Source organism: Loxodonta africana, chromosome X, assembly GCF_030014295.1.
Source record: "Loxodonta africana isolate mLoxAfr1 chromosome X, mLoxAfr1.hap2, whole genome shotgun sequence".
Classification (NCBI taxonomy): domain Eukaryota; kingdom Metazoa; phylum Chordata; class Mammalia; order Proboscidea; family Elephantidae; genus Loxodonta; species Loxodonta africana.
The window spans coordinates 45,209,491-45,230,109 of record NC_087369.1 but is presented as its reverse complement, the minus strand read 5'-3'; positions in this window follow the sequence as shown (position 1 = coordinate 45,230,109).

Sequence of the window (20,619 nt, the reverse complement as noted above, 5' to 3'; positions counted from 1 at the left end):
ACTGCAGCACTATTCATAGTAGCCAAAAGGTAGAAACAACCTAAATGCCCATCAACAGATAAATGGATAAACAAAATGTGCTACATACATACTCAGCCAGTAGGAGAAAGGAAGTCTTGATACATGCTACAGTATGGGCAAACTGGAAGACATAATGCTGAGTGAAATAAGTCAACCACAAATATGGTATGACTTCACTTATATAAAAGCACAAGAAAAGGCAAATATATAGAGACCAGAGTTTATTTGTGGTTACCAAAGTACAGGAGGGAAGGGGAAAAGGGTTAATGGTGATGGAAAAATCGCATTGATTAAGGGCAGGGTTGCACAGCCGATTATTGTAATTGCTGTCAATAAGTTGTACACCTGTAAAAAGCTGAATTGGCAAAAGTTGTGTGGTAGATATATTTACAACAATGACAAAAAAAAAAAAAGAGTAGCTGCTGAGGCTGCTTATGTACGACCAAACACCTCATGGGATTTGGTTCCTTGGTTTGGAGGTTTAGCATCATGGTTTCATGGGACATCCCAATTAATTGGCCTAATAACATATTTAGTGGTTCTGTTCTACCCCCTAGTTCATTGCATAGTGCATGGGGTCTTTAAAGCTTGCAAAAGACCATCCAAGGCACAAGAATTGGTTACTATTCACCTGGAGCAACAGAGGAAGGAGAGTCATGATTAGGAGGAGGAAATGGAATGTGTGGCTAATTGCCTCCATGAACAACTGCCTCCTTTGCCATGAGACTGAAGAACTGGATGGTGCCTGGCTACCATTACTGAACATTTTGATCAAACATTCCTTAGAAGAATCCTGATCAAAAGGGGGAATATAGAACAGAACTTCAAATTCTCATAGACTCTAGACTTTCTGGAGCCATGGAGGGTAGACAACCCCCTGAAACTATTGCTCTGAGATAATCTTTAAACCTTAAACCAAAAATATCCCCTGGAGTCATCTTGAAACCAAACAGTAGTTTAGCTTAACTAGTAAAAAAGTTATGCCTTGAGCACTATGCTCTTTTAAGAACTGTCTTCATGGGATCAAACTGACAACAGCAACTTGAAAGGTTAGATATGAACCTTAGGGGGCAGTGAATTTATGTTAATGAGGGAGGAACAACTCAGGAAAACAGGGTGAGAACGGTTTCACAACTTGAAGAATGTAATCAATGTCACTAAATGGTACATGTAAAAACTGTTGGATTGGTGTATGTTTTAATGTGCATATTCTCAACAACAACAACAAAATAAATAAAATTCAGAAGGAAGAAAAGGGCAAGTGAAAATATGTAGAGAGCTTTAAGTACATGGTCAGTGAGTCAACAGTGGGAGTGAGCGAAGCTGTGAGCAGCTCAGAGCCTTCCTTCTGCAACCGTGGTGGGTGTGAATTGTTGTCAGCTACTGTCCAGTCAGCCCCTGACCAGTCAGCCCCTGACTTGTGGCGACCCCATGCACAATGGAACAAAATGCTGTTCCGTCCTGTACCATCCCCAGGATTGGTTGTGGATTAGACCGTTGTGATCCATATGGTCCTCATTGTTTGATTTTTGGAAGTAGATTGCCAGATCTTTCCTCCTAGTCCCTCTTAGTCTGTGTGTGAACAATTAACAAAACAAAACAAACAAGCAAACTTGGTACCATCTAGTCAATTCCAACCCATGGTGACCCCATGTGTTACAGAGCAGAACTTCTCCATAGGGTTTTCTTGGCTGTAATCTTTATGGAAGCCAATTGCCAGCCTTTCTTTCATGGTGCTGGTGGGTGGGTTTGAGCTGCCAACCTTTAGGTTAGTAGTTGAACACAAACTGTTTGTACCACCCGTGGGTGTGAATAAAAAAAAAAATGCTGTTGAGTCGATTCTGACCCATAGCGACCCTGTAATCCTCCCCAAATGCAGGAGTTTACTACATGCCACATGCTTTTTACTTTTCATTTTTATTGTTTTAGATTGAGGAGAAAACTGTGTGATCTTCTGCCCTCCCCTGCCCTTCCTTTCATCTTTTCTTCCTCTCTTTCTTCCTCCCCCTTCCCTCCCTCTCTCCCTTCCTCCTACTCATTACCCTCCAGCCAATTCTGACTCATAGCAACCCTGTTGGACAGAGTAGAACCACCCCCAAATGGTTTCCAAGGCTGTAAACTTTATGGAAGCAGATAGCCACATTTTTCTCCCTCGGAGAAGCTGATGAGTTCGAACCATGGACCTTTTGGTTAGCAGCCAAATGTTTAACCACTGAGCCACCAGAGCTCCTCCCCTCCCTCTTTAAAAAAAAATCAGAATTTCAAACATACACAAAAGTAGACAAACTGGGATAAGGAACCTCCGTGTACCTATTATCTAGCTTCAAGAGCTATTTACTCATATCATTTTTTTTTCATTATTCCCTCCTGACACTCACTGACTATTCTGAAGCAAATCCCAAACATTATGGCATTTAAATGTAAATATTTCAGTATGTAACTCTAAAAGATAGACTTTCTCTAACGTAACCATGTTATTATCCCACCTAAAGTTAACAGTTATCTGTTAACATCATCAAATATCCAGTCAGTGTTCAAATTTCTAATTGCCTCATACCCTTCATAATTTTTTTTATGTTTCTTTGAATCAGGATCCACATAAAGTCGACACACTGTGATTGCTGATAATGTCTTTTAAGTCTCTTAATCTGTAGGTTTCTCTCTTTACCTTGCAATTTATTTCTTGAAGACAAAACCAAAACCAAAACCAAACCCCTTGCTGTCGAGCTGATTCCAGTTCATAGCAACCCTACAGGACAGAGCAGAACTGCCCCATCAGGTTTCCAAGGAGCGCCTGGTGGAATCAAACCGCTGGCCTTCTGGCTAGCAGCCAAGGTCTTTAATCACTGTGCCACCAGGGCTTGTTGAAGAAACCCGGTCATTTGTGCCATAGAATTTTCCCTAGTGTGGGTTTTGCTGATTGCATCCCTGTGGTGTGGTTTAACACGTTCCTCTGTCCTGGGTATTTACTGCAATTTGGTAGTTGGATCTGGGGACTTGATTGAATTCAGGCTCATTAAAAAAATTATATAAAAAATGTATAACATAAAATTCAATGACATTAATTACATTCTCAATGTTGTGCCACAATCTCCACTACCTATTTCCAAAACTTTTTCGTCACCTGAAACAGAAACTCTGTACCCATTAAGCAATAACCCCCCATTCCTCCTCCTCCCAGCCCCTGGTAACCTCTGATGTACTTTCTGCCTCTATGAATTTGACTGTTCTAGATATTTCATATAAGTGGAATCATACAGTATTTGTCCTTTTGTGACTGGTTTATTTCACTCAGCATCACGTTTTTAAGGTTCATCCATGTTGTAGCATCTATCAGGACTTTATTTCTCTGTATGGCTGAATAATACGCCACTGTATGTATGTCCTACATTTTGTTTATCCATTCTTCCGTTGATGGACATTTGTGTTGTTGCCACCGTTTGACCACAGTGAACCTTGGTGTACAAGTATTTGTCTGAGTCCCTACTTTTAAGTCTCTTGGACATAACACCTGGAAGAAGAATTGCTGGGTCATATGGTAGTTCTATGTTTAAGTTTTTGAGGAAGTGCCAAACTGTTTTTCACAGTGGCTGTGCCATTTTACATTCCCACCAATGTCTCCACAACCTCACCAACACTTGTTATTTTCCTTTTTTTCTGTTAATAGCCATCCTAGTGGGGGCTGAACTGGTATCTTGTGGTGGTTTTCATTTGCATTTCCTTGACGACCAATGAGTTGATCATCTTTTCATGTACTTACTGGTCGTTTATTTATCTTCTTTGAAGGCTCAATATTTTTTTAAATTCCCTCAGCAGGCACATAGTGTCTGGTTGTCTCTCTTTCTGTGATGTCAGCAGCCATTGACACATGATGCCTAGATTCATTACTTCATTAGGGGTTACATGCTATGGATTTTTGTTTTCTGTAACTCCGATGGAATTCTGACTCAGAGAATGCATTTTACTGGCTGGTGGAAAACTTTGATGCTTTTGGAGGACTTCTACCTCCCCAGGGTTATGCCATAGTTCTGGATCTTATGTAATACCGAGGCAGGGGTGGGGATGACCCCAGCTATCAGGCTACCCTTCCCTGCTGGACCATGCTCTGTTCTTTGCCCCTGTTCACACAGCCCTGTTGAGTTGGGTCTCTGCCACCTGTGTGATGCTCACAGCTTGGGAGTCTTCGCTGAGGCTGTCTGTACTTTATTCTTCACATAGACCCTCCACGGGGCCATTCCTTTTGGGTCCTCCTGCCTCTGGGGACTCAAAGAACTTTCTGCCCTTTCCTCCCCCTAGCCCCAGGGGAATCTCTTCTAGTCTGGTGAATAGAAAAAGGAATGTTCCTCCTTCATATCTCTTCAAGATAACTTTTCATGTCCCCGAACACTCTTTTCCTCTGGGGCACAGGCTTTTGGAAAACAAAGGTCGGAAAGACTTGCAGGCTATGTCTACTTTCTGTCCTGTCACATAACTCCCCTGAGGCAGAAAGCATGCTTGAATGGGGGAAAGAAAGGGGACAATAGAGGGAGAAAAACATCCTGTAAGTAAATATAAGAAGTCCCAGGTGGCGCAAATGGTTAAGTGCTTGACTACAAGCCGAAAGGTTTTTGGTGGTTCAAACCCACCCAGAGGCTTCTTGGAAGACAGGCCTGGTGATATGCTTCCGAAAGGTCACAGCCTTGAAAACCCTATGGAGCTGTTCCACTCTGTACACACCGGGTCATCATGAGTCAGAAATGACTCGATGGCAACTAACAAGAAGTAAATATAATAAAGTTATTATCTAGCCACACAGCATTAACAGAAGTATATAAGGTAGAACAGGGGAGGCGATCGTCTGCCTCCACACTCAACTGGTCACTTTGTACCTAAAGTCCCTAATCTGGGTGTGGAAGACACACTTTTTAAGAGCCAATATCTGCCTTCTAAGCCTCTCCTCTGTCACGGATTGAACTGTGTTCCCAGAAAATATGTGTCAACTTGGTTAGGCCGTAATCCCCAGTATTATGTGGTTATCCTCCATTTTGTGATTTTTGTATGTGTTATAAATCATAATCTCTGCCTGTGGTTAAAGAGGGTTAGGGTGGGATGTAACACCCTTGCTCAGGTCACACATCCCCGATCCAATGTAAAGGGAGTTTCCCTGGGTGTGGCCTGCACAACCTTTTATCTCTCAAGAAATAAAAGGAAAGGGAAGCTAGCAGAAAGTGGGGACTTCATACCACCAAGAGAGCAGTCCCGAGAGCAGAGTGCATCCTTTGGACCTGAGGTTCCTGCGTTGAGATGCTCCCAGACCAAGGGAAGACTGATGACAAGGATCTTCCTCCAGAGCCGACAGAGAGAGAAAGCCTTTCCCTGGAGCCAGCACCCTGAATTTGGACTTGTAGCCTACTGGACTATGAGAGAATAAACTTTTCTTTGTTAAAGCCATCCACCTGTGGTATTTCTGTTATAGCAGTGCTAGATGACTAAGACACCCTCCTACAAATGGACCTGGTTCTTCCCACTAAGGTCCTACCGAACAAATCTAATTTTGCCCTCATATAACCACAGCTGAAATCGTTGGCATTAGCTACCATGTTTGCTGCCATCTTTGGCTCCAGCCACTTACATCCAGGGCCTCATTTGTTCCATGTCCAAAATCTAAGTTTTCTCCACCTCCCATTCTTTTTCCTCCTTCCCAAACACTTGTGCTTTGGCTGCAGCAAGCTGAGGACTCTTCAGCTGGTTTAAGGTTACTTCTGCCTCCAATTCCTTCAGTTCCGATCCTTGTATCTGTCTACCTTGTGTTTCCAACTCATGTGCCTTGGATACCTTTATCCTGACACCCATGCTGCTGAGGCCTGTTCGAGAAAATGCACCACCATGGTTTGGAAACATGATGAGCTCATGGTCTTCATTCTTAGCTGGGCATTAAACGCTTCTTGACTTTTTTTTAAATCTTATTGTAGTGAAATGTATATATCAAAACATTTCAACCATTTTTATGCATACAATTCAGTGACATGAACTACATTCATCATGTTGTGCGACCATCAGCACTATCTGTTTCCAAAATTTTTCATCACCCTTAACACAAAAACCCTGTACTGCTTATACTCCCCACCCCCATCTCCCCCTCCCACCTGCCCCTGTGACCACTAGTGAACTTTGGTCTCTATGCATTTGCCTATTCTAGATATTTCACGTAAGTGGAATCATACAGTGTTTGTCCTTTTGTACCTGACTTATTTCACGCAGCATAATGTTTTGACTTTCTTCCTTGATGTCTTTAGTCATGTCCTTTTTCCTCTGGCTATTTCAAGCTTTGCCCTTTGTCCTCTAGTCTCCTACCAGTCAACTCTCATTTTACTGACTACTGATGATGTTACTTCCTACTTTTGTTTTCTTTTTTTGTGGCTGAGACATAACTACAAATAGTACAGTGCACAAATCTTAGGTGTCAGCTGATGAATATTTACCTATGTCTGCACCTATATAATCACCACCCAGCTCAAGATATACAGCATTTTCATTACCCTAGAAACTCCCCTGGGATCCCTTACAGTCAACAACTGCCCCTTCCCGGCTAACCCCTATTCTGGCATCTATCACTGTAGATTAGGTTTACCTCTTCTTGAACTTTCATATTAATGGAATCATAAAGTATATACACTCTTTCATGTCTGGTTTCTTTTGCTCAATATAATATCTGTGAGATTCGTCTATGTTGTTGCGAGTGGTTTGATCTTTTTTATTGCTGCATAGTATTCCACTGTATGAACTACACTAGATTGGTGGATATTTGGGTTGTTTCCAGTTTGGGGCTATTATGAATAAAGCTGCCATGAACATTCCTGTGTGTGTCTTTTTTGGACGTACGAACTCATTTCCGTTACTCCTTACTTTAATGTGAAAATGAAGGTCATTAGGTAAGAACTCATACTCATACTCACGGCACTGGGTTTGGAGGTAAGAACTACTCTCCTTCCCACTCTTTTCTCCTTACATGAAGGTGTAGTGAAGAGGTACCCCACTTACAAAAAGCCCCCTGTCACCTTCTTCCCTGCCCCCTTCCTACCTGTCCCCTCTCACCTCCCCAGAGAGACCCTTCATAGCCACCATCTCTCCTGTCTCTCCAGTGTATTCTATCTGCTAAGCCTGTTCCATCAACACTCCTCCATCTTAAATTAAAACAAAACAAAACAGGACAATACAAACAAAACCATCTCCCTTGACTCTACATCATGCTCTAGCTATGGTCCTATAGCTCTCCTTCCCTTCACAGTCAAGAGTCTTGAAAGTGGAGTCTACTCTTGCCGACTCCATTTCCTTAGTTTTTGGATACTTCTCAACTCCTTGAAATCTGGCCCCAGCCACCACCACCCCCTCTGAAATTGCTCCGTCAAAGGTCAACACTAAACCCCTTTGGCAAAGCCAAACTTCACTTTTCTGTCTTTATCTCAGGTGTTTTGGCCTTTGTGCTGGGTCAGATCACAGAGTCTGGTCTAGGTCCAAGGATGGGTGGACATGATGGCTTGGACCTGGTTCAAGGTTGCTTTCAATGTGGTTTACTTCCAAAGCAACAGCTAAACCTTACGGAGAGAAACAAAATGTTGCTACTAGTGGGTAGGTAGACACACTTGTGCATAGCGGTTAAGACCTATGGCTGCTAACCAAAAGGCTGGCAGTTTGAATCCAGCAGGCACTCCTTAGAAACCCTATGGGGCAGTTCTACTCTGTCCTATAGGGTCACTATGAGTCAGAATCGACTAGATGGAACTGGGTTTGTTTTTTGTTTTGTTTTGTGGATGGGTGGCTCCCCATGACCTCCTCGGAGTCTCCTGAGGCACATCCATGACTCACTGGGCCTAGTAGCCCCTGGGGACTTAGACTATTTTTGTGACAGTGAATAGTGGGCTCACTGCCTTCTACATCTATGGCCATGTCAGCACCCCCAAACAGCTCAAACTACCGTACAAGGCAATTCTGCTCCTTAGGGAGTCAGACTGTCCAAATCCTGGGCTCCAGGCCTTGCAATTCTTGCTGGGCCTGCAGTGAGGCATCTTCTTTTACCAGGACCTGCACTGCAGCTCTCAGAGGTTGCACTACGTCTACTGAAGGGCATTCTGTGGGCTGGTTTGGCCAGGATCCTTCAGGACCATTCTGCTCCGTTTAGCCCTTTTGTCTTGGTTTTTTTCCAGTTGCCGTGGTGTCAATTCTGACTCATGGAGACCCCATGAGTATCAGAGTAGAACTGCTCCATAGGGTGTTTTTAAAAAATTTTTATTTTGTTTTTGTTGAGGATATACACAGCAAAACGTACACCAATACAACAGTTTCTACATGTACTGTTTAGTGACATTGATGACATTCTTCGAGTTGTGCAACCATTCTCACCCTCCTTTTCTGAGTTGTTCCACCCCCACTAACTTGAACTCACTGTCCTCTGAGGCTCATATCTAATCTTTCAAGCTGCTATTGTCATTTTGATCCCATCTAGATAGTTCTTAAAAGAGCATAATGCTCAAGGCAGACCTTTTTTTACTAGTTAAGCTAAACTATTGTTTGGGTTTAAGATGATTTCAGGGGATATTTTTGCTTTAAGGTTTAAACGTCTCAGGGCAATAGTTTCAGGGGTTCATCCAACAACCTTCATGGCTCCAGGAAGTCTGAAGTCCATGAGAATTTGAAATTCTGATGTTCATTTTCCTGCTTTTGATCAGGATTCTTCTATGGAAACTTTGATCAAAATGTTTAGTAATATTAGCTGGGCACCATCCAGTCCTTCTGATCTCAAGGTAAAGTAGGCAGTCGTTCATGGAGGCAGTTAGCCACACATTCTGTATCCTCCTCCTATTCCTAACTCTTCTTCCTCTGTTGCTCCAGGCGAATAGAGACTGACTGTTGGGCCTTGGATGGCCGCTTGCAAGCTTTTAAAACCCCTGGCACTACACAACCAACTAGGAGGTAGAACAGAAGCACTAAACACATTAGTAGGCCAATTAACTGTGATGTCACATGAAACCTCCATAGGATTTTCAACGGCTGATTTTTTGGAAGTAGATCTCCAAGCCTTTCTTGTGAGGCACCTCTAGGTGAACTCAAACCTCCGGCCTTTCTTTTAGCACCTGAGTGTGTTAAAAATTTGTACCATCCAGGGACACCTGTCTTAGTTTAGGATCCCCTGAAGCAGGCCCTGAGGCAAAAACTCAGGCTTATGTAGTTGATAGAGGATCCCAGGAAGCACGGGGAAGGGAGTAGGGTGAATGAGACAGGACAGGAAACAAAGCCAATATAGTGGTCACTGCAGTGAGCAACTGGGGCTCAATCCCTCTGGGGCCCTCTGAGAGCCTGTGTGGGATTCACCTCAGAATTGGGAAGGCTGGGGCATTTATCCAACAGTTTGTGTCCCACAAGGTTGACGGATGCTTCTGGGGTTAACTCCCTATGCTTCCAACTGTGCCAGCACTTTGTTGAGCAAGCCCCTGTGGTGCCAGAGCAAGCCCCTGTGGTGCCAGAGCAAGCCTCAAGCAGAGAGAGACACACAAGCACTTACGGGGGGAAGCTGTCAGCAGGCGTGGACAGGAAAGGTCCCCCTCAGGTGCAGGTGTGCTCAGAGAAGTCTGAGGGAAAAGGGGTGGGGTGTCAACAGTGTGGGCCACTCCTGTCCCTCCCTCCCTCCTCAAAAGTCTCTCCTCCCACAGCCTCTGTGAACCATTTTCTCTGGCTTCCTGTTTGCCTCTCTGGCTGTTTGTTCCCAGTACACTTTACAGACTCCTCTTCCTGCCATCCTCATACCGAAATGCAAACTAGTCCCACACCCAGCCCTCTTTCCTCACTCTGCATATCCTCCCTGAGGGACCTTACCTACACCCTGGGCTTCCATGACCATTTCTTTGCTGGTGACTCCTAAATCCATGTTTTAAACACAGAGCTCTCAGTTTGCGATCCAAACTCTTCCATCTAGTTTGTCCACTTGACATCCGTGATTTTAGACATTTCACAAGCTTCTCAACTTCATGTGTTCGTGAGTGAACTCATCGACTGCCACCCCTACCCCCAGCAAACCTGTTTCTCCTCTGTGTTTCTTGTCTCCAAGCTGAAACTTGAAACCTATCTGTGAACACACTGTTGGTTGGAGGACCCAACCCCCATTCCTGATAATTAACCATATTATGGGACCATGGGCCACAGTTCTGGCTGAAGAATTGTAAGCAGAAGCCTGCTGTGGGTTCCTGGGAATGATTTTGTTTTCCTGATACAGGTACTCTCCCTTTTCCCTTCTTCCTGCTTCTTTCTGGAATGTCAACATGAAGGCAAGAGCAGTGCAGTCACCTTGTAACTATGAGGGAAGGGCAAGAGAATCATAGAGACTGAGTGCTGACGTTCTTTGATCTCTATTTCACTACCTTCTCTCTTCCTGTTGCGTGAGCCAAACGCATCTTATTTGTTTAAGCCACTGTAGTCAGGGTTTTGGATACATAAGGGGAATCCCTGGATGGTGCAAATTATTAAATGCTCAACTACTAACCTAAAGGTTGGTGGCTCAAACACGCCCAGAGATGCCTTGAAAGAAAGGCTTGGCGATCTGCTTCCAAAAGATCACAGCCATTGAAAACCCTGTGGAGTGCAGTTATACTCTGCAACGCATGGGGTCACCATGAGTCAGAATTGTCTCATCGGCAACTGATAAATCATGGAGGGGATGGACCACTTGGAGCCTTCCTTCAGGATGGACACACTTATTCCCCCAGCTGTTGGGAGTGTTGAGTGTTGGATGTTATCCAGTCCAAAGTATTTCATAATTTTCACAGTTTCTTCCAAGATCCCACAGCCTGATTTAGCCTTCTCTCTTTCTGTGGTTTACTTCTTTATCTGATTTGCTCACAGGGCTGTAAGCTTCTGAAGAACGGGATCATATCTTATGTGACTTTGTACCTCTAGGGCCATTACACAGAGTGCTTTTTGGTTCATATTTCATATTCATCCACTCCTTAGGATGCTATCTTTTGAATGTGTCCAGTTTGCCAATGTCCTTTTTAAGGTATGACTTTCAGAACTGAACTGAATGTTCCAGAAGTGGTTGGACAAGAGTGGGGCAAAGTGGGACCATCACTTCCCTTTTTGTAGGCATTTACATGTGTGACTAGCCTGGGGCAAGATTCCTTTTTTCCCAGTCACCATATCCCACACTTTACTCATACCGAGCTTACTGTCCGTTAAAGTTTCTTTTTTATCCAAGTTGTTGCTAAGCCATATTTCTCACATTTTATACCAGGGCTTATGCTTTCTAGATTGAATGCAGAACTTCATATTTATTCTTATTAAATGCCACCATTCTCACCAGTGTGGATCTTCAATTCTAATTTATATTAGAACTGGACCTGATTTTAAAATTTTTTTTATTTTCATATTTTAATTTACTACGATTCCTGCAAATCACTTAAAAATCTTTATGGAAGAGGATGGGGGAAGCATATAAATAAATAAACATCACGTTGACAGGTTTCTCTATTTTAACAGTCTGTTGAAACATTACTGAAATCCAAGTAGATTATCCAGTGTTTTAACTAACCTACATTTTTTTTTTTTTTACCAGCATAGGGCCACCACTCTTCTGTCTGTTTGTCATACTGTGGTGGTTTGCATGCTGCTATGATGCTGAAAGCTATGCCACTGGTATTTCAAATACCAGCAGGGTCACCCACGGTGGACAGATTTTAAGTGATGCTTCCAGACTAAGCAGCTAGGAAGAAAGGCCTGGCGATCGACTTCTAAAAATTAGTCAATGAAGACTTTATGAATTATAATAGAACATTGTCTGACTCACTTGCTTTGGACATGTCATCAGGAGGGATTAATTTCTAGAGAAGGACATCATGTTTGGTGAAGTAGAGGGCAGGTGGGAGACTCTTGGTGAGATGGACTGGCACAGTAGCCACAACGATGGACTCAAACATACTGGCAATTGTGAGTATGACACAGGACCAGGCAATATTTCATTCTACATAAGGTCACTATGAGTTGGAGTCAACTCAATGGCAGCTAATAACAACCTGCTTGGGGCAACCAGACATTTGATAGGTGTCTTCCATTATTCTACCTGCTCCATGCTTAAAAATGTTGACCACAGCTGAAGAGCGAGCCCTGGAAGCCAGTCCGAAAGTGTATCACCTACTCTGGATCTGAGAAGATTTAACTCAAGCCCCCTCCACCCCCGTGGCCACCTTGCTCCAGTAGAAAGACTTGTGTGTACAGGTCCCTGCCCTCCCACCAAATCTAAATCATTTCTTTTTGGATTACCTACTCTTTATTACGCTCAGTACCTCTTCTCCCCTCCGCTAGTGCAGAAAATGGAGAGCGGGCTGCTTCCTGGGCACAGACATGAGCGGATGCTGGGCTCCAACGAGCGGAATGCTGCAATCCATGCCACTGCTGGCTGCGCTGGCTTCCGATACAGTTTTTATGACCATGTGCTTTCTCTTTCTTCTAGCATTAAAGTTTTATTCACCACATGTCAGCCTGCTTATTAAGAAACTCGCGTAGCGCTCCCGCGCCTGAGGTCAGCTCCAGCCGCTGCTGTTTTCTCAGCTAGCCTTTGTTATTTGCTAAAATGCCTGGCTGCTTCTCGTTGTGTGCCCTCAAGTCCACTCTGACTCATGGCGACCCCATGTGACAGAACAGAACTGCCCCATAGGCTTTCCTAGGCTGTAATCTTTACGGGAGCAGATTGCCGGGTTTTTCTCCGGAGGAGCTGCTGGTGGGTTCCAGCCGCTGATCTTGCCGTTAGCACCTGAGCGTTTAATCATTACGCCACCAGGGCTCCTTAAAAACGCCTAGGTTAGGTGTCAGAAAACACTATGCAGCACGCAGAAGGAAAGACCACAGCACCCAACATAGCCACCTTTCCTGAGAGTGTGGGTGGTGCCCACTGACCCCATCTCTTCTCTTTCCAGCTCTCTGGGACAGACAGATTGAGACATCCCCCCAACAAGCGTTTATTCCGCGTTTCAATGACCTTCCCCATTAACCCATTCCATGTGTTAATTTCTCTGTCCGCAGCTCCAGCAGGCAAACCTCATGGTTAACCCTCCACTCCACCTTTCTAATGCAGGGACTGAACCTTTTTTTCCCCCCTCTCCTATAGGGTCGCTACAGTCGGTCTGAAAGCAGGAAATCTTAACCTTTCTTTGTCTTGGACCCGTGTCTCGCTTCTCAAACTTTAACGTGAATAACAGCTACACCAGGATCTTATTAAAATGCAGGTTCTGATTCGGTAGGTCTGGGGCGGAGACAGATTTGCATTTCTAACCAGCTCCCAGATGCAGCTACTGGTCCGCGGACCACATTTTGAGTAACAAGGTCTCAGCGGCTTTCAAACTTGGGGGTGGAGAGCGAGTGGCTGCCCGAATCTCCCCCACGCCCCGAAGGTCCAGCGAAAAGAAAACCTACGGCCACACTGGATGCATCAATAGACCCCAGTAGGCACAGAGGCCGCGACTGCAGAGCATCACAGGTGTGCGTCCCGGCCAGCCCCAGTCTGCCGCAATTCACCAGCCCCCAACAAACGCTTCTTTATAATCGGGAAATAGGAGCCGGCTCTCCCGGAGCCCCGGGCACTGACCGCGCCCCTCCCACCCTTCCGGACCGCTGAGCAAGGGGCGGACTTCAGGCGGGGCGGCTTAATAAACTAGGAAAAAAAAAAAAAAAACAGACGAAACAAACCTAGCGACCCGGGATCGCTCCAAGAAAGACGGAGTCTGGCTTGTTTCCAGGTTGTGGGATCTGCCAGAGGGCGCGGGCCTCCCTCCCTGGCGTGGCAGGTGCACCCGGGGCAGGCGCTAGGCTCCTGTCTTGCCCTTTGCCCATCACCCACGTGGGAGTGAAGGGTGACCCGCGGGCGGTAGGGTAAACGACCCCTGCTATCCCCACGTCAGAGGAAGCACGGAGAAAAGCCACCTTCCTCTCTCTTTTAGTTGAGCCACGGAGCTGTGCCTACTCCCAGACTCTTTAGGGCCATAGATTTAGAATTACACTCTCCGGAGATGTTCTTGAATATGCCTTTTCCAACCGTGTATGTCTTTTTCTTCCTCCCTACCTCCCTCCTTCCTTTCTTCCACTTTCTCTCCTTTCCTCCCTCCCTTTTTTCTTACTTTTCTTCCACTTTGAGGCCCTTAACCTTTTACCTCAGTGGTTATTGTGCTCATTTGAATTCAGAGGTCTCTTCCACTGGACAGACATTCACAAACTCAAATAAATAAATGTCACATAGGGTTCTAGTTTCCAGCCCCAAACAGACAACAACCACAGCACTAAAGCTGTAAATTATTTTTTAAAAGAAAGAAAAAATGTCTTAGAGCACAGATTCTCGCAGTATGGTCCTGGGACAAGCAGCATCAGCATCCCCTGAGAACTTGTTAGAGATGCAGATTTTCAGGCCCCACCCTGGACCTGCTGAAGCTGAACTTCAGGGGTGGGGGTGGGTGGGTGGAGTTCAGCAGTATCTTTTAACCAGCCTCCCAGGCTGAAGTCTGTGAACCACTCATCTAGAGAAATGCGGAGTCCCTGGGTGGTGTTTAAGGGCTCGATTACTAAAGAGAAAGTTGGTGCTTCGAATCCACCTAGAGGCACCTCAGAAGATAGGCCTGGCGATCTGCTTCCAAAAGGTCACAGCATTGAAAACGCTATGGAGCAGTTCTAGTTCTACTCTGCACACATGGGGTCTTCATGAATCAAAATGAACTAAAAGGCACCTGGTTGTTTAGTTAGAGAAAAGCAGAGCCCATATGCTAGGTCTATGTAATGTACAGACATGGCGCTGGACAGCAAGCTCTGTCTCCTGGGACTGGGGGCAGGGCACTTGTTTGGAAGATGAAACAATGTTCCGGCTGACAAGGCCTCAGACAAGCCTGTATCATTGCAGGTGGACGGAGGCTGCTGTGAGGCCAGCTGCTTCATCTGGGAGTTTTCTGGTACTCCCTTTTGTAACCCACCTTCCCATACTAACTACCAGGTCTACTTTGTGCTAATAAGCTGCTGCGCTTCTTCTAACATGCTGAACATGATAAGAGCATGGAGGGATGAAATATTTGGAGTAGTTAAGTAATCAAGGCAGGAATAATTAGGTAGATGAAACCCCAACAGAAATAATCCATCTTTTGGAAAGAAATGACATTTTGAAAAATTTAGAAATCTTCATCAAGCTATTATGCTGCTGAAATATATAAGCACTTTGCATTATATTTTCTTTGCCTGCAACATGCAACACATGCGAGAGTAATTAAAGGATTTCACTCTGTCCCTAGCACTTCATCTCAATGATGGCAGCCCTGGACACTGGAGACTAATATAAATAACTCATAAATTATCTTTCTAAAGAAACCATCTATCGGTTTAGAGAGAATATTATTTGATAGCCAGGTATTTAAAAGAGTTTTACTAAATGTTACAAGTTCTGTTACTGTTGTTGCTAGTTGCTGTCTGACTCATGGCAACCCCATGTGTGCAGAGTAGAAAGGCTCGGTGGGGTTTTCAAGGCTATGACCTTTCAGAAGCAGATTGCCAGGCCTATCTTCTGAGGTGCCTCTGGGTGGGTTCAAACCGATGACCCTTCAGCTGGTAGTTGAGCACTTAACGATTCAAGCCTTTTGTTGTTATTGTTGTTAGGTGCCATCAAGTCGGTTCTGACTTATAGCGACCCTATGTACCACAGAATGAAACACTGCCTGGTCCTGTGCCATCCTCACTATCCTTATTATGCTTGAGCCCATTGTTGCAGCCACAGAGTCAATCCATCTCATTGAGGGTCTTTCTCTTTTTCGCTGACCCTGTTCTTTGCCAACCATGCTGTCCTTCTCCAGGGACTGATCCCTCCTAACAACGTGTCCAAAACATGTGAGTCAAAGTCTCTCCATCCTTGCTTAAGGAGCATTCTGGTTGTTCTTCTTCCAAGACACATTTGTTCGTTCTTTTGGCAGTCCATGGTATATTCAATATTCTACACCAACACCACAATTCAAAGGCGTCAATTCTTCTTCGGTCTTCCCTATTCATCGTCCAGCTTTCACATGCATATTATGCGATTGAAAACATCATGGCTTGGGTCAGGCACATCTTAGTCTTCAGGGTGACATCTTTGCTTTTCAACACTGTAAAGAAGTCCTTTGCAGCAGATTTGTCCAATGCAATGTGTCTTTTGATTTCTTGACTGCTGCTTCCGTGAGTGTCGACTGTGGATCCAAGTGAAATGAAATCCCTGACAACTTCAATCTTTTCTCCATTTATCATGGTGTTGCTTATTGGTCCACGTGTGAGGATTTTTGTTTTCTTTATGTTGAGGTGTAATCCATATTGAAGGCTGCGGTCTTCGATCTTCATCAGTAAGTGTCTCAAGTCCTCTTCATTTTGAGCAAGCAAGGTTGTGTCATCTGCATAATGCAGGTTGTTAATGAGTCTTCCTCCAATTCTGATGCTCTGTTCTTCTTCTTTGAGCCTTTTAAGAGGTTTCTATTGTTGTATGGGCAGAGGAAGTAAAATGGGTCCCATTTCAAAAGTTGACTGTGGATAGCGAGGGTTCCTTTCTTTCCCTGACTGTCTTCCCACCTCGTCAGTTGATATTTGTGATTAACCTACTCGGTGAAATACAGGCATTCTTACCCTGGAATGCAGGCGAAGATTTTAGCAGATTATAGCCTACTGTGAAAAATGGCCTTTGTCATAAATGACTCTGAGGGGGCACTAGTGTGCTCAGACCTATGGATTAATGAGGGGCTCTGTGGTGCGATATAAGGAAGAGAGTGCTGGGTTGGGCTTGGGGGCATGTCTAGCAGTGTAACCTTGTTGTTGTTGTTAGGTGCTGCCAAATCAGTTCTGACTCATAGTGACCCTATGTAGAACAGGACAAAACACTGCCCAGTCCTGCTCCATCCTCACAATCTTGGCTATGTTTGAGCCCATTGTTAATGGGTGTTTGTAGCTGTTTCTTCTCATTTTGAGCCATGCCACATCTGCAAATGAAGGTTCTGAAAACTACTCCATCCACGTCATTAAGGTCGACTCTACTTTGAGGAGGCAGCTCTTCCCTAGTTGTATTTTGAGTGCCTTCCAACCTGAGGGACTCACCTTTTGGCACCATATCAGACAATGCTCCACTGCTGTTCGTAAGATTTTCACTGGCCATTTTTTTCAGAAGTAGACCGCCAGGTCATTCTTCCTAGTCTGTCTTAGTCTGGAAGATATGCTGAATCCTGTCCACCATGGGTGACCCTGCTGGTATTTGAAATACCAGTGGCATAGTTTCTAGCGACGCAGCAAAACACAAGCCACCACAGTATGACAAACTGACAGACAGATGGTGGGCGTGGGACATAGAAAGAACTTAATAAGTGTATAGTAGATAAAACTGCTGTTGGCTGGGGAAATCCAGTGGAGGGTGTGACCTTGAACATGTAAGAAATGGGAGCCTCAATTTCCTCATCTATACAGCAAGGGGGAGAGGGTTCACTCAAAGTCCTCTTGGTGCCTTTTACCCTCGATTCCACAGGGATGAATTTCAAATATTCAAATCTCCAAAATGGCCCCAGAGAGAAAATACCCAGGAAGCAGTTGCGTGCTGTCTACCAGGATGGCTAGTGTGGGTACCTCAGGAGCAGACACTTCTGTGTCTGCTGTGGTGCCCCTGCCCTTGTCTTTTTAAGAAGTTCCACTGCAGATTTACTTGGGTTTGGTGCCTAATCATATAGCCACAAATTTGAAATCACTGCACAAAGATCCACCTGGCTTTCAGAAGCTGCCATGCTGTGTAATGCATTTCTTCCAGTCAACGCTTGAAGCAACTGGAGCAAAGAGTTGAAATGACTTCCCCTAGGCTGCTGTTGGAATGTGGAGCGGAACAAGCAAGGGGACTGTGGACCCAGATTCTCCATTCTGGGAAGCCACCTGCTGACTCCAGCCTCCCTGCAGGCAGCTCTGGGGGGGCCCCCAAGGTCAGAGAGCTTCCTCCCCACAGTGTTGCTTCAGGGCTGGGTCCTTCCTGGTAACAAGGACAGAGGCATCGCGCTAAATCCCACATCAGCCGTCCACAAGTCTGATAATTTTCACAGGAGACCTAGTGGTCTCAGCCCACTTTTCAGCAAGATTGAATAGCAGAAGACAGTTGTGAGGCCTCAAACTACCGGGAAGAGAAGAGACGCTTTTGCAAATCTGTGGTTTGGAGAAAGCTGTGCTCAAAACAACAATTCAGATCTTAATTTACAGCCCGAGGATTTGCAGGGGAAAGGATTTCTGGTAAGACAGCAATTAACAGGGCTTTGTCCCAAAGCCTACTTCATTTCCTGCGTTTTAACCCCTTTGCTGCTGTTTCTTTGAGCCAGTGCCTTGGCTGGCAAAGTTATTTCATGAATGAAATTTGTTCATTCAACAAACAGTGACTATGTGCAGATGTTGTACTGCTATCGTTGTTGTTGTTAGGGTGTGACCTTGAACATGTAAGAATGGGAGTTGGCTCCCACTCATGGTGACCTTAGGTATAAAAGAACAAAACGTCGCCTGGTCCGGCACTATCTTCATGATCGTTGGTATGTTTGAGTCCATTTTTATGGCTATTAAACATTTCACTAGGTCCTGGGAATGACAGATAAATGAAGCCTTGGTCCCTGTTCTTGAGGAATGGTGAGCCTAGCAGGAGAGGTGGACATACCAGCACAGGTATGTGCTATCTATATAGCATGGCAGGTGCTACAAGACATAGGGATCGGAGTATTGTTTACAGACTCATAGTTCAAGGACCAAACTTCAGTCCGAGACTGGCTTTTTGAGTAATGGCAGTAAACTTGTAGTGCAAGGACCAAATCCCAGGCAAGACTGGCTGTTTTTTTGGCCTGCAGGGTATTAAAAAAAGTAACCAACATTTAAACGCTGAAAGATTTCGCAAAATAAATAGTGATTTCTGGGTTCTCTTGAAACTTCTGACAATCTGACAATCCTGAGCCTTCATTTGCAGACAACATCAGCGTAACTGATGCTGAGTAGCGGCTGCTTTCTTTTCATGGGCTCGCACCATCCATTTGAACCCAGTGCCTGGGGTGCCCACACCGTGCATGGAGGCCCTTTCACACTCCTGCCCCCAGCCCCTGGCAGCTGTAGGCATTTGAGTTTGCAACTCTTGGGCTTGAGGAGAGTGGAGGGGGAAAGAGAGGACCGATGACTTTATTGGGTGCGTCAATTGGATGTCTATGTGTTGCTGTCTGGCAGAGTGACCCAGACTTCCGCACATGCTGCTCCTCCTCCCGGCCTCTTTCCCTGGCTGGGTCTCTAGCAGCGGTGCCCAGGCGCCTTGAACTTCTGCCTCATAACACTACTTGCACTTCTGAGAACGCCCCTGCTGTTTTATGCCTCGGAGGCTGTGCCATCCACTCCAATAGCCATTAGCCACATATGGATATTTAACTTTAAATTAAAATAAATTAAAACTCAGTAAAATTACAAATTCAGTTTCTCAGTTGCACTAGCCACATTTCAAGTGCTTTTTAATAGTTGTTGTTAGCTGCCCTTGAATTGGCCCCTGGCTCATGGGGACTCGATGCACAATGGAACAAAACGCTGCCCGCTCCTGCACCATCCCCATGAGCAATTGCAGATTGGACTGCTGTGATCCATATGGTTCTAACTGGCTGATTTTCAGAAGTAGATTGATAGGCTTTTCTTCCTAGTCCAGCTTAGTCTGGAGGCTCTGCTCAAACCCATTTAGCATTATAAAAAAAACCAAACATGTGGCGTTGAGTTGATTCTGACTCATAGCTACCCTACAGGACACAGTAGAACTGCCCCATATGGTTTCCAAGGAATGCCTGGTGGATTCAAACTGCCAACCTTTTGGTTAGCAGCCGTAGCACTTAACCACTACACCACGAGCATTTTACCAAAAAAACAAACAAAAAACCCAAACCCGTCGCTATCAAGTTGATTCTGACTCACAGTGAACCCACAGGACAGAGTAGAACTGCCCCATAGGGTTTCCAAGGAGCACCTGGTAGATTTGAACTGCTGACCTTTTAGTTAGCAGCCATAGCTCTTAACCACTATGCCACCCAAGTTTCCACCAGCATTATAGCAACATACAGCCCCCCACTGGCAGACGGGTGGGTAGTGGCTGCACATGAGGGCATTGGCTGAAATCGAACCCAACAATGAGGGAGCGAAATGGGACATTGGTCTAGAGATTGGGGGCAGTGTTGCTGGGGCTTAGGTTCAGCTGCCTCTGAAGGGGCACAGAATGTCCCAGACCTGTCAGAGAGGCAAGGATACCAGAAAACCCTTTTTACAAGCTCAGCCTCAGGTAGCAAGCACATTCACAGCAATTTCCGGCTCGAGCAAGCTGTTACTGCAAACCTCTAAGAAGTCACTGTCTCGCAACGTTGAGCAACGAGCAGCCAGCCTTGTGGGGATGAACTTGGAGTCCTTGTTTATCAGCTCCTTTTGTCCCCTTCTCTTCTCTGTTTCCTAGTCTGTCTCATGGGCTCAGTCCTGCCAACCTGGTGACCCTCACTCTCCACCAAACACAGGTAATTTATACCACCAGTGTTTACACCTCCAGGTATCTGGGCTTTTCAGGCCAAA